Genomic DNA, 11,210 nt, shown 5'->3' on the forward strand with positions numbered 1-11,210 from the left:
GAGTCACCTGTCCTGGAAGTTGTCCTAATGGGCAGCCTGTCAATAACCGCAGTACAGTCGCAGATCTGCGGACGGCGAGACGGCGAGACTAAGGAAACGCTGTTAATACATTACTTTACTAACAGATAGCTTCTAATGCAACGCTTCCTGCCTCTCGAATTTCCTAGAATTGTTCCGCTAGATAACTTGTACCTAATTACTAGATGGCAGGCTTTGGCCAACGGAGTGTAACATATTTCTTAAGGATATGGAAAAGGTTTTGTCGCTTTTTTTTCAGTTTAAGAAGATGCGGAATAACCTCGCAAGATGTCTTTCAGAATCAATCCATTTGTGAAAACCGTTAATTGGCTTCCTTCATACTGAATGGCCGATAGCAGTACCTCATTCTTAAAAGCCCAATGTTATCATGAAATTAAACTATTATGTTTCTTTGGGTGGCTTATCTGCCGATATTTCCAATTTTATTAGGGTGGTTTAGAAATTAATGGTTTTGATAACGTCATCAGGGAATGGTTTTGATAACGTCATCAGCGAATGGTTTTAATAACGTCATTAGCGAATGGTTTTGATAACGTCATTAGCGAATAATTTTTCAATTTGACGTTTACACGATATACGGCTTTTCCTTTGGACGAGAGGTCGGTCACTTGAACGCGAAATTGACGTTCATAAGTGTATGAACGACACAATTTGACGTTCATGCGTTTTTCACGAAACCGTGTTCTTGAAATGAGGTAAACACTGACGGAGTACTTCCACATTCCTGGGGAAACACCTGGGAATTCCCCAGCACGAAAACATACATGAGCATTATTTCTGATCATTTAGAACCTTTAATCTTGGTCTCAGCATTTCAGTATACATTGAGAAACGCTTGACTGCATGATTGTTCACGAATTTCCTCGCTACGGCCCATCCTAATGAACAAACGAGAAAATGCACATCTAAACTGGCGTCAGTATCGACTCGATCCGTGCCTAGGCTGACAGTGACCGTCTCCAGCAATCTACGAATTTACCTTGGTGTCTGTTGGACGCATCTTTAATCACCTTTCAATAATCGGTCAGTTGATCAATGATGACTAACACATGTAACCGCCACAGGTTCGTTAACACCTTCGGAAATCTTCCCGTCACGTTTATCATGTCGGCCATTTTGACGTCTTGTACTTGATGTAAATGTATTACGACGCACTGTCATTGTGATTGACTTACTGAGGTAGTTCTTAACAGACCTTTCTCATTTCATGGTGATATTATTTGAACACATGTATTGCGTAAGATGTTTCTAAATATGTCTACGTCTTTAGACTTTGAAACACTTGGGGTATTCATGTTAAACTGCGGCATGGTATCTCAGTGAGCTAGCACTATAAATCGGCATCAGTCCGGGCTAGAAAACTTACACACACGCACGCACGCACGCACGCACACACGCACACACACACACACACACACACACACACACACCTGTCCGTCGCTATACAAGTGCAATTATCTATAGGAAGCGACGTTAAACCCAATTTCACCTCACCTCAGGGTACCTGGCGTCGACAGATATTTTCCAAATCTTTTCATTCTTTATATCAGGGATTTAATGATTTGATGTATTTGGCGGCGTGAGTCCCGTTTTATTACATTATAGATCTTGATTATCGATCAGATCGTCGTGAAAACATGTATAACGTGCACGGGCATCAAAATGTTCGAACACGTGACACACTTTGACTATATGGACCTTCAGATAAGAATAATGACACGCCACTTAGTGGAAAAGTAAGAAATATATTTATTCAGACCATACTGTCACTGTTTAAGAAGAGACGTATCCAATACACAAAACACAAACAAAAATAAACCATTCGTGTATTGTACTGGCCTTGAGCGGTTTTACTAATATAGTTCTAAAAGTATGTGATACATGGATATAATAACTGTCATGACATGCCAACAATGACACTTCCGTCAAAGTATAAAATGTCATGAAAAGAACATACTATGAAGTGATCACTGCTAATACAAGTCAGTGCTGCAATTTCGTGTATTGTGTTTTGTTTTATCCAGGATGGCGGACGTTTGCGAGCGAAAACGTGTATAACAAAAAACGGATATAACGAACTGATTTCTCTGGTCCCTCGTAGTTCGTTATATCCATGTTCTACTGTACACAAAATCGGAAAATTACCAAAATCGATAAAGTTGAAAAATCAAAATGCACATACTTATCACGTGTGAGTCAAGTTACCATTCCTTGTGCACCATTTGATATTTCAGAATATCGGTTACTGTGGAAATAACTGCAAAACAATATAAACAAAACAAACCCTTGACATTTACGATTCAGTATTGTTTGTTTGTTTTTTGTTTAACGCCGCACTCAGCAATATCGCAGCTATATGACGGCGGTCTGTAAACAATCGAATCTGGACCAGACAATCCAGTGATTGACATCATGAGCATCGATCTACTTGTCGTCAAACAAGTCACGGAGTCTGACCACCCGATTCCGTTAGTCTCCTCTTACGACAAGCATAGTCACCTTTTACAGCAAGCATGGGTTGCTGAAGATCTATTCTATCGTTTGTCTTCATGGATCTACGATTCAGTGGTGGTACAAAGTGGTCCTGTGACGATGGCAGTTTTATTGAGGGTGAGGGCCATACGCTTGGCATAGCCTATTTTTGCAAAACATTTTTCTGACAAAAACTTATGTCACAACAAAAACAAATGAAAATGTGGTATGGAATTGAAGCACATTAGTTGATTCCTGAGTGCACATTGTCAACAAAAACGTATGACCTGATGATGTCATCAGGTATATCCCAATATTATGGATACCAAAACAAATTTTCAGGTTGGTACAACAAATTTCATTAAGATACATTGTCTTCTCTTCAATGCATAAATAATGTCCTGTTATCCCATTGCTAATATAGGGTTTACATGTCAGCTCGCACAGACATGACAGTGATCAATGAGACAGTAAACAGGCAACATGGGAGTTGGGACCTGACAGTGATCAACACAATAGTAAACAGTTAACATGGGATTTGAGACGTGACAGTGATCAATGAGACAGTAAACAGGCAACATCGGATTTGAGACGTGACAGTGATCAACACAATAGTAAACAGTTAACATGGGATTTGAGACGTGACAGTGATCAACACCATAGTAAACAGGCAACATGTGAGTTAAGACGTGACAGTGATCAATAAGACAGTAAACAAGCAACATGGGAGTTTGGACCTGACAGTGATCAACACAATAGTAAACAGGCAACATGGGATTTGAGACGTGACAGTGATCAACACAATAGTAAACAGGCAACATGGGATTTGAAACGTGACAGTGATCAATGAGACAGTAAACAGGCAACATGGGAGTTGAGACCTGACAGTGATCAACACAATAGTAAACAGGCAACATGGGATTCGAGACGTGACAGTGATCAACACAATAGTAAACAGGCAACATGGGATTTGAGACGTGACAGTGATCAATGAGACAGTAAACAGGCAACATGGGAGTTGAGACGTGACAGTGATCAACACAATGGTAAACAGGCAACATGGGAGTTGAGACGTGACAGTGATCAACACAATAGTAAACAGGCAACATGGGATTCGAGACGTGACAGTGATCAACACAATAGTAAACAGGCAACATGGGATTTGAGACGTGACAGTGATCAACACAATAGTAAACAGGCAACATGGGATTTGAGACGTGACAGTGATCAACACAATGGTAAACAGGCAACATGGGATTTGAGACGTGACAGTGATCAATAAGACAGTAAACAGGCAACATGGGAGTTGAGATGTGAGAGTGATCCACACAATAGTAAACAGGCAACATGGGAGTTGAGACGTGACAGTGATCAACACAATAGTAAACAGGCAACATGGGATTTGAGACGTGACAGTGATCAACACAATAGTAAACAGGCAACATGGGATTTGAGACGTGACAGTGATCAATAAGACAGTAAACAGGCAACATGGTAGTTGAGATGTGAGAGTGATCCACACAATAGTAAACAGGCAACATGGGATTTGAGACGTGACAGTGATCAATAAGACAGTAAACAGGCAACATGGGAGTTGAGATGTGAGAGTGATCAACACAATGGTAAACAGGCAACATGGGATTTGAGACGTGACAGTGATCAACACAATGGTAAACAGGCAACATGGGATTTGAGACCTGACAGTGATCAACACAATGGTAAACAGGCAACATGGGATTTGAGACGTGACAGTGATCAATAAGACAGTAAACAGGCAACATGGGAGTTGAGATGTGAGAGTGATCCACACAATAGTAAACAGGCAACATGGGATTTGAGACGTGACAGTGATCAACACAATGGTAAACAGGCAACATGGGAGTTGAGACGTGACAGTGATCAACACAATAGTAAACAGGCAACATGGGATTCGAGACGTGACAGTGATCAACACAATGGTAAACAGGCAACATGGGAGTTGAGACGTGACAGTGATCAACACAATAGTAAACAGGCAACATGGGATTTGAGACGTGACAGTGATCAACACAATAGTAAACAGGCAACATGGGATTTGAGACGTGACAGTGATCAACACAATGGTAAACAGGCAACATGGGAGTTGAGACGTGACAGTGATCAACACAATAGTAAACAGGCAACATGGGATTCGAGACGTGACAGTGATCAACACAATAGTAAACAGGCAACATGGGATTCGAGACGTGACAGTGATCAACACAATAGTAAACAGGCAACATGGGATTCGAGACGTGACAGTGATCAACACAATAGTAAACAGGCAACATGGGATTCGAGACGTGACAGTGATCAACACAATAGTAAACAGGCAACATGGGATTCGAGACGTGACAGTGATCAACACAATAGTAAACAGGCAACATGGGATTTGAGACGTGACAGTGATCAACACAATAGTAAACAGGCAACATGGGATTTGAGACGTGACAGTGATCAATGAGACAGTAAACAGGCAACATGGGAGTTGAGACTGATATCTAATTAAACATTACCCCTACTTAAAGCAATAACCCTACTTAAAGCAATAAAATATGTAACTCTAACAAGATAATGAAAATTTCAGCAAAAGTGATCTTTTATTGAATTGATAATGTAAGGCATTTTACACATACAGAAGCCACACAACATGCTGACTACTTGTTCCTGACATTTAAGTCATACGTCAGGGTTGCATTACCTTATCATTTAGATGAACAGAACATCTTACAATTGTCCTAGTGCATCTACTATTGTAAGCATCGTGAATCATACATTAGTAATTTACACTTTTACTATATATGTTACATTCTTATGAAGCACACACATGATATATATATATATATATATATATATATATATATATATATATATATATATATATATATATATATATATATATATGTCTGTTTCTTTGATTGATTGTTTGTTGTTTAATGCCGCACTCAGCAATATTCCAACTATATGATGGTGGTCTGCAAATAATCGAGTCTGGACCAGACAATCCAGTGACTGAAATCATGAACATCAATCCACACAATTGGGATACAATGACATGCATCAACCAAGTCAGCGAGTCTGACCATCGGATCGGATTACGACAAGCATGGTCGCCTCTTACGGCAAGCATGGTTGCTGTTATATATATGTAACGTACATAAGAATCAGATGTATGTAACATACACATTTAATGTATGTATCATTTACATGAAGCAGACATATTTCATATGTGTAATATACATATGAATCACACATCTATAATATACACGTTTTATGTATGTGACATTCATATCAAGCCCACAGAGTTCATGTGTAACACATATATGAATCATACATACCGGTATATGTAAAATATATGTATCATTCATATTAAGCACACATACTTATTATGTGTAACATACACATGAATCATACGTATTTGTCATATACATGTTTCCTGTATTTAATATTCATATCAAGCACACACAGTTCATGTGTAACAAACATATGAATCATACATATATGTAATATACACATGTAATATATATGTAAAATACATATGTAGCAGCTTCATAATGCCAGTTGTCTCAGTGATACACACATGCACAAAATACATTATTACGTAACTGTTGGGAACAGATGAAGGTCAAAAGTCAGTGGAGTATGCAAACTAAACACACATATCCAAATAATAGGCAAAAATATAACTTTCAATAAATGTTACAATTCAGATCATAATATTGTGAACACTTCTCATACCCATGGAGAATCTGTTAAAGTGAGCAGATGGCAAGATGTGGGTTTAAGATGGACAACAGACCACAGAGACAACTAACCATGTCATAAGCTCACTACGATCTGTAGTTCAGGTTAGCTAAAAGTTATTTTGTTTCCTTTATTCTTTTATTAAAAAGCCCAACCCATTTGTCATAGAGAAGTCTATAAAACTCTCTCTTTCTGGTCAGTATTAATTTGATTAAAGAAAATCCTTTGTTTGAAACAACTTAATTTTCAGTCTTAACATCAATCTTCTCGAGGCAAGGGAGTTAAGTGAAGGATAAAACATGTTCGAGGTTTTGGTTGAAAATGTAAACTCACCTGGGAGGGAAGATTCTAAGGGCCGAAGGCCCGCAGGATTTTTCCGACCAGGCGGGTTTACATTTTCAACCAAAACCGAGGATAAGTGTTTTATCTGACTTATAAACCGAAAAAAAGAAACTTAAATCAACATTTATCAACATTTTTATGTTTCGAACATATTTTCCACGAACCATAGGAAACGCGCGTAAAATATCTGTTGCTGGCGTACGGATCTTGAAAAGGACATTCTAAAATCCAGTGAGGCTTATCAACACCTCTGTAGCCTCGTGGTACACTCACTGGGCTACAGATATGAAGGTTGCGAGTTTGATCCTTCGGAAATATAAAGAAAACATTTGTCATTTGATTTTACATTTCATTTAATGTTACAATCTGAACGGAAGTTATATTCATAAAATACCCAGGACTCTTACTTAATAAATCAAGTCCCTGGGTCTTCCACAGTCAGTCCCGGGTTTTCTACGCAAGTAAAGCCTAATGTGGATCTTTCCCAAGTTTGAAGAAACCTAATGATGAATACAAATGAACACTCTGAGGTTTATAACTGACTTTAAAAGTCAAGTTTCCACCCTTGCCAAACTAGGCTGGTATTATGGAGTTATATTTTGGATGGACTAACGAGTCTATGCATAGTCCAATCAAAATTGCATAACAAAATCGAAATCCGGTTTGTAAACTGTCGTGCAGATTTCAGTTGATTGCAGGATTTGCAAAGCATGTGCACTGCCAACTCTGCGTTAGCAGATATTTTCCAAATCTTTTCATGCTTTTGATCAAGGTCCTCACGTGATTTGATGCACTTTGTGATGCAAAACCTGTTTTATCACAATATAGATCTTGATTCTTGATCAGATCGTCTTGACTTGGCGCCACCATTTTGTTTGAATTAAATGCAAGTGATGCAAGAGGTGGAATCTGATTGGTCAATTGGAGAGGCATAGAAGGGACACAACTTGTAATAACCAATGGTGGCGCTACCATCGAGCCCAGAAATTCCAGTCCAGTTTGGCAAGGGTGGAAACTGGACGTTCATAGTCAGTTAACTCCCTTGCCTGGACGTTGTCCTAGCATCATGTACAAGTAGTATGATGCTGCATGTTCTTTAGTCATGAACACAATTGCTAAGAAGAAATCAAATGTCTTGGCTACAAATAGACCACAATTTGCTACAAGTTATTCATAATGCTTAAGACTAGAAACAATATCAAACCCTACAGTTTCACCTCCATGAAGCACCGAGTACAGACAAAAATAATTCCTCATAATTTAGCAAGTTTGTTTTTGCTTCGAACAGTTATTCCGATACCTCATGATGTGTCAGCTGAGTGAGGGAGGGATGATGGAAGTGATGCGGGTCTAAATGTTTACCCCTTCAGTGAAACCAATACAACAGGTACCTGACAAACAAAAAATCACACTCATGTCGAATCAAGGAATCACCCATGTTCAGATGAGGTGGTAATGTTACTGTTTATGGGCAAGTAAACTGAAAAACTTGATTCTGATTTGTTGCCATTATCAATTTTTCTGGTGCCTCAGATGACTGGGCCACCTGTGCTCCCTCATATATAGATCTAAAATTTATAGCAATTAGAAAACATGAACAATTTGGAAGAAAAATTACCTGCATGTTTTCAGAGACCACGTTATAGCAGGGTGTCGGGGTGTATCAGTTACATGCCAGACCGGAGCACTGATGGTTAGTGATAAACTGTTGGGGAGGCCCGTCCCTCTATTATATGGTCTCTGATGTTTTAAATTGTACCATGAACTATTGATGCACACAGTGATGGGTCAAATATCTTCAACATGGTCACCCATGGTGTGGAAAGCATCAGTTTCACCTGAAAGAACTATACATCCATCCCTGGACACCCGCCTAACAACTTACAGCATCATCCGACTCATACACTCCTGTATCAGCTCAACATACTTCACTCGGAGAGATAACATCTGTCAACAAACCCAAGGCCCTCCCAGTGGGATCCCCACAATCAACCTTAATCACCAAGATTTTTATGACCAACCTTGAAGAAAAAGGCCTAAAAACATCCCCAATAACCCCCCTCTGCTCGTTCCGCAAAGTTGATGACACCTTTTTGTCCTATATCCCAACAATGACCCAAGAACCCAACTGGACCACCTGAATTCCCCAAACCAACGTATGCAGTTCACCATGGAGGAAGAAACCAGTCGTCAGCTTCCCTTCCTTGATGTACTTGTGCAGAAAGACTATTATGACAAACTCCAGACCACTGTTTACCGGAAACCAACCCACACAGACCAATATCTTCACTATACCTCCAACCATCCACCTCAAGTCAAGAAAGGAATTATTTAAACCCTAGCGAGACAAGCTCACAACATCCGTTCTACAAAGCAACATCTTACCACTGAACTCAGCCATCTGAAACAAGTATTTACACCGTATAACCTCTACCCTGAGCAACTAGTACAACGGACGATACAGAACATCACCATGAAATCTCAGAAAACTCCCCGTCAATAGTCTGCACCCTTTGTGATCAGCCTCCCCTACTTTATAACAGTTATAGCTACAAAATCAAGAGACTCTTAAAGAAACTGGCCAACATTGATGTAGTTTATAAGATAAGTCATACCATTCAAAACACAATAAAAGCCACAGGGAAACCACCATCCAGCCGCAAGCTAGAACCATCTGGACAAGTGTACCACATTCCGTGCAACTGTGGACAAGTTTTCATTGGCGAAACATCTATGCCCCTCGAAATCCGAATTAAAGAACATCAAAGCTCAGTCTCCAAAGATGACTCCAAATCAGCTCTATCAGACCATAACCATGACAACCCAAGCCACAGCATTCAGTGGGATAAAATCAAAGCCCTCAACACCAACCTCAGAGACTTCAAAATCAGAAAACTTCAAGAAGCGATCAACATCAAAGACTCCAACCGTCGATTAACCGTGACCAAGGCTATTACATACCCTCCCCTCCGGCATACCATCAACTCATCGAAGACCCCAATCAGCCATAAGCCTGTTGTTTATATCACTGGCTTCACCCTTTGTTTATGTAACTGACTTTGCCGATAATTGTCTTTATTACCCTTTTGTCTACATAACAGGCTTCTCAGTCCACTCCAGCATAACTACATCTGATATCTACTCTACTGTAGAAACATTGCCTCCTACCAGTATATATACTTGTCAACCATACTCTGTATATTACTTGCTTGAGAACGGTGTTAGAACCTACACCGAAACGTCGCTCTTAATTGTAATGAAGAAGTTGTTCATCCAGAAATCCTATCCCTATTTAGGAACTATACTGACAAAGTAACCTGTTTATTTGGATCAATAATCCTCACTCTATTGTTCGAGGCATGGTTAAGTCCGGTCTGATAATAGTGAGTGAGTGAGGTTGGTTTTACGCCGCTTTTAGCAATGTTCCAGCAATATCACGGTGGGGGACACCAGAAATGGGCTTCAAACATTGTTCCCATGTCAGGAATCGAACCCAGGTCTTCGGCGTGACGAGCGAATGCTTTAACCACTAGGCTACCCGACCGCCGCTGATAATAGCTAGGGTATTTGTGCAAAGACATACTGAGTCAGTTTGGTATAAAAGGCGACACATTTTAGCACATGTTAGCATCAATTATAAGTATTACATGAAAATTCTCTGTAATGTTTCTCTCAATACTATTTTCATTAATTTAGGCAACACTTCTTAATTTTATGTTTCATGGATTTATTCTGCTTTGTCACACAAGGTCGGTAAAAAAATAAAAATAAATAAATACCTATGTTTATTATTTATTTATTTATATGAAAGTCATTGTGCCGTGGGGTAAAAAGTGCAGCTGGCTTCTTGAATCAGTGATAGTGATGTAGATATTAATATTAATATTGAAAAAGGGTCTATATTACTAGGGGAGACATAATAAAAATAAATATTTTTAAATTTAATTTATTTCTTTTCCAGCTGCTTTTCAGCAAGGGCGGTGGGCCCGTGAAGCGGCAAATAAAAAAATGTGTGGCCTTAATGTTGAATAGAGAATCTCACCTGAGTGTCTTTGATATCAAACATATTAACATGGGTTGAAAAATGTTTGAAACTCTAAGGCCTTTCAATTTGTAAACAGTATTACCCACTGTATTACCCACTGTATTACCCACTGTATTACCCACTGTACTGGGTGTAAAAGGTACAGCGAACCAGCTTCAGTGGCAGTGAGAATTGGAAGGTCATATAATTTATTATGTCTTGGTAACTGATCAATCACAATGGCCTGCAAAGCGTTGTGCAGCAATTTCATTATATTTCCCTTGGAATTCAGTTTGCAGGATAAGAACATATTATCACAGGTTTGTGACCAGTAGTTTGTCCATCTTCTCAATAACAATTACCATATTCAACGTAATAAGCGCCCCACTCTAATAAGGGCCCACGGTGATCAATATTTGCTAATATATTGGCTAATCATAATGAACAATCCCAGTAAGCACCCCTTCCAATTGATCAATGAACAGAACGCTTATTTATTTTTTTATAATACGCACTCGTGTGTTATATGCACCCTTAATTAAAGGCAATTAAATTCTGGAAAATACATCTG

The 11,210-nt window shown here is 39.2% G+C and overlaps 1 pseudogene; it reads right to left on the bottom strand.

Moving 5' to 3' along the window:
• Window positions 1-2,594: 2,594 nt before the first annotated feature.
• Window positions 2,595-5,042, bottom strand: LOC139464154 (uncharacterized; annotated as a pseudogene).
• Between the last annotated feature and the right edge of the window lie 6,168 nt (window positions 5,043-11,210).

This window comes from Haliotis cracherodii, unplaced genomic scaffold (assembly GCF_022045235.1).
Source record: "Haliotis cracherodii isolate W230 unplaced genomic scaffold, xgHalCrac1.p SCAF_16, whole genome shotgun sequence".
Taxonomy (NCBI): Eukaryota; Metazoa; Mollusca; class Gastropoda; order Lepetellida; family Haliotidae; genus Haliotis; species Haliotis cracherodii.